The following is a 4,841-nucleotide window of genomic DNA, read 5'->3' on the forward strand; positions in this document are numbered from 1 at the left end:
CGTGTCCTTTTCTTTCCCTTTTATTTTATTTATTTATTTTTTTGTTTTTTTGAGACAAGGTTTATCTGTAGCTTTGGTGCCTGTCCCGGAACTAGCTCTTGTAGACCAGGCTGGTCTCGAACTCACAGAGATCCGCCTGCCTCTGCCTCCCGAGTGCTGGGATTAAAGGCGTGCGCCACCACCGCCCTGCCTTTTTTTTTTTTTGTCATTCACAGGGAAGCAGCAGCTTCAGCTGGAAACACAGAGGGAAACTATCACTTTGATGAGGTAGAGCGAGGGCTCGTCCCTCAGCCCTGGTTCCTTGCCACCTACTGCAAGCGGGGGCGGGAGGGGGGCTGGGGGCTGATTCTAGGGCCATGAGGGTGGGAGAGATGGTCTTACCCTCTCGGGTTGCAGCATTCAATGATCAGGCCCTAAACCTCGACTGATTGGCACAATAGAGCTGAGCTGACCCTGCTGATGGAGGCGCAGGTGATCCAGTGCCTAGGATCAGCTTGGGAGATCACCTGCCGTGTGTTGGAGTGGGTGAGGCAAAGATAACTTCCCAGACTGTCGCCACTGGTGGCAGGAGGGAGACCTGGCCCCCAGGCCATAAGAGTGGGAGAACTGGCCCTGCCTTTGTGGCCATGGGTAAGGGAAATGTGCCCTTTCCCCGTCCCCTTGCCACCTGCGCCCAGCAGGAGAGCTGGCCTACTCTGGGACCTGAGAAGGGAAGAGATGGCTCCGCCCCTCACCTACTGCAGTAATCAGGAGAGTGGGCCCCGCATTTTGCCTGGGCAAAACAGTAGCGCTGACCCTGGTGGTGTGAGTGTGGGTAAACGGGACCTGAGGGCAGGAGCGCAGGAGAACTGGCCCTGCTCCTTGCTGCCTGCTGCACTGGGTGGGCCAGTACTAGAGTTTGCCCCGATGGTGATCATGAGGGAAAACGGACAGGCTGACCAACCAATCTACCACCCAGGCCCAGAACCAGGGCTATGAATTAGCCAACACCCACCTTATCTGTGAACTGCTGGAGCATGGGAAGGGGCTGAACCTGCAGATCCAAAGCTACAGGATCTCCAGGTCACAAGGCAACAACAGGATATCCAGGAGGAGTCCCAGTGAGGGCTCAGTATTGCTATCGTAGCAGAAGCCAGAGGCACTGAACCAGACCAACGACTCATTGCTATGAGCACTTACAAGTAAAGATGTATAGACTAAAGGGTACACTGTGTGACTCTCTGGGCCACACTACAGCTTCCATGCCCAGATTTTTTTTTTAGTTGCATGTTGTTGTTTGTTTGTTTGTTTTTGCTTTTAAATTTTGTTTTGTTTCGGAGGAGGTTGCAAGGGCAGAGGACAGAAGTGAGAAGACAAGGAGATGATCGGGATCTGGATGCATGATGTGAAATCCACAAAGAATCGATAAAAACGTTAAAAGAGAAACAAAGAAAAGGCCTTTGAAAGAAGTGACACCCAAGCTAGGCTCGAAAGTGACTGGGAGTGAGTAGGGGAACGAAGATGGGCAAGCTGATCCCAGGCAAGAGGAGCTACAAAGTGTGTGAGCAAAGGGTAGGTAGGCATACCAGTCAGGGTTCTGTAGAGGAAGGGAACTCATAGAAAGATCTGTATACATACAAAGAGAATACATTAGACTTGTGGCTGGTTGATGGTGGTGCACACCTTTAATCTCAGCACTTGGAAGGCAGAAGCAAGCAGATCTTTGTGAGTTCGAGGCCAGCCTGGTCTACACACTGAGTTCCAGGACAGCCAGGACTGTTTCACAGAGAAATCCTGTCTCAAAACAACAACAATGAAAAAGACTTACAGGCTGTGGTCCAGCTGGTCCAACAATGGCTGTCTCTCAACGGAAAGTCCAAGGAACCCGTAGCTGCTCTGGCCACAGGGTTGGAGGTCTCGGTTGATCCTCAGTTGCAATCCCAAAGAAGTAGGCTCTAGTGCCAGTGAAAGAATGAACTTGCTAGTGAGAGCAAGGGCGGACAAGCAAAGTACAACGTTTGCTTCTTCCATGTCCTGTATATGGGGTGCCATGAGAAGGTGTGGACCAGATTCCTACCTCAAGTGATCCGACCAAGAAAAATCCCTCACAGGAAACCCAGCTGTGTGGGTTTCTAGTTAGTTCAAGATGTAGTCACACTGACAACCAAGAATAGCCATCACAAGTCCACCTTTGACATACACTCATATCTCCTTATGTCATGCTTAATTTCCAAATGAAAACAATAGTCAGGCCCTAATTATGCCTAATAGAATGTAGCTACCCCACGTACAACCACAAACACTCTATGCATTTTAGAACAGGTTGCAATGTTGCTTGAGGGACATTCTTTTAGCGTCTCATAACTTAAATACGATAACCACTGATAGTTCCTCAATTGATGTTACATCACATGATAAAGCAATCAAGGAAAGTAAACAGACATCTGCACATACACATGCCTAACACAACACTACAGAAACATGCATGTCAATTTGATCCTCGGTTCTGCAGCTGGTCACGTGGCCTTAGTTGGTATTTATGTCTACCTTCCTCTACTATCCATTCTGTACGTCTTCCGCCCTCAACAAGCACCTCCTCAGGTCTTGGTTCTTTTTTTTTTTTTTTTTTTTTGGTTCTTTTCCTAGAGGAGCGATTCATACCTTCATTTCTGAAGGGCCTGTGCCCTTTGTCATCCGGACTGTATTGGGTGGTTGCGGTTTAACCACGGGACGTAATAACTTCAAAAGATTCCCTAGCACATCTCCTGCATTTCAGATGTAATTTTCCTCCTCCCCATTGAAAAGCAACCCAATTTCCCCATGGTAATTTGCATCTATAACACACCCCCCCACACACACACTGTTATCCCTTCCTTAGCCTGTTGGCTTAAGGCCCAAAGTGGCCAGCGGGAAGTCTGAGCTTCTAGTTTGGTAGAATGTTTGTTCTGTCTCCAGGCGGTAGCACTCCCTACTCTGGAATCAAAATTTAGCAGAATTTAAGATCTCTGGAACTGGAGGCAAAAATTTTCCTAGTGGCTCACTAGGGGTGATGGATTAAAGTCTGCAGTAGTCAGCTGTGATCCTCTGTCATTTGTTTGTCTCCAGCTCAGGCCAAATGGAAAGTTAGAGGGAGATGTGGGAACCACCGTCTTCAAGTCTTTCAAGTCTTCACTAATCTCCAGGATGTGATGCTGCTTTGGGTTCCCTATTTTCCCTGGTAAAGAGAACTCCAAAGGCTTCCATTTAACTTTCTAGGCATAATAAGCCTCACTCCACAGGTCAGGAAACCAGAGTGGAAATTCTGCTAATTTCTAAGTATATCTATCCCAATTATACTTTCTGATCCCGGGGAAATAATCACAGAATGAGTTCTGTGACCCACTGACATCTACTGGGAGTCGGACTTCAGCCAAAACTCCTTTAATCACCTGACCTCTGCAAGCTCCTACTTTAACTGGAGGGCCACATGTTTCTTGGGGTCTCCTGAAATTAGAATAAATTCAGAACCAGCATCCAACAGACCCAGAAAGTCTGATTGTTTCCTTTCCCCCATTGTACAGTTACTTGTGTAAAAGACCATTGGTCCTGAATGACTAGAAAAGGCTGAGAGTAAAACTCTTGGGTATTTTATCAAGGCCTTCCTCAGGGGAACCTGGCTTCCCTTCATTCACGGGGTTCTGGGTCTGAAAACTGAAAATCAATCCACAGACCAAGATTCTCTTTTGCCATGATCCAGTGTAGTCTTTCTTTCATTTGTTCAAGATTTTTTCCCCCACTTATACAGATCAAGCAAAAACGCAGCAGGTTTCTTATTTATTTCATGCATGGGAACACCATGAATGATTAGCCACTACCAAAGGTCCACACAGGTCATGCCACTATATATATATATGTCACTTTTTGTGTGCTGCTTGTTACAGGTCAGGTCATTACGGACATTGCTTTGCCTATGCGGTCCATTACAATAACCATAATCATCCTGCCTTTGGCACTCAGTGTTGCCACCCGGCCTCTGCTACTTTGGGGCCCAGTTAACTCCATAGAACTCAATCATCCAGTAGTATCTCTGACCCTAAGGTCTGGCAAAAGGAAAGGGGGTTAACCAAGCTCTTCCAATATGCTAGGGTCCCTCTTGCCATCTTTCAGCTCATGGGATTAGTGAAGGGTGTATCTCCTGGGCCTTCCCATTGTGGAGGATTTGGTTTTACACAAGTATTCACTCTAGCATTGTGGCTCCTCTGGGCCTTAAAATTCTTTCATCAGAGTTGTGGGGTATTCATCAGACAAGATTGCTTGGAGTGGGTTTAGGTCAATAGAAAGTCTTTATTAGCTGGCCAACAACTACACTGGGGTGTTTTGGATCCCAACATAGCCCCAAGACTTTCTCAGGGCAAGCTTGTAAATACATAAACCATGCTCTGGGTTGACACCTCAGTTAATAAAAACAGTTAGCCTGGCTTTCCACAGCTTCTTCCTTCTGCATCCTCTATAGAGCTGTCATGCCTGGTGTGGCCCAGATAGAGGATGGGTGCTCCATCCTCAGATGATCCAGTCAAAAAAAAAACCCTCACAGATGTGTCCAGCTTGGGTTTTCAGTTAATCCCAGATGTAGTCAGGTTGACAACTAAGAATAGCCATCATGACAGGGCCAAGGCTGCAGGAACCTGGGGCTCAGCTGACCAATGGGGATTTTTGTAGGGCACGGATACTGAAAGTCCCTTTGTCAGTCCTCAGCACTGTGGAAATGCACCCCGAGATGCAGAGAGCCCAGGTTTCCACTTTTGGACTAAGAATACCCTTGAAAAGCATTAGATCAACCAGAGCAGTTGGCATAGTTGGACCTGACGGTGTTAGCATTCTCT

Source organism: Microtus ochrogaster, chromosome 4 (assembly GCF_000317375.1).
Source record: "Microtus ochrogaster isolate Prairie Vole_2 chromosome 4, MicOch1.0, whole genome shotgun sequence".
Classification (NCBI taxonomy): Eukaryota; Metazoa; Chordata; class Mammalia; order Rodentia; family Cricetidae; genus Microtus; species Microtus ochrogaster.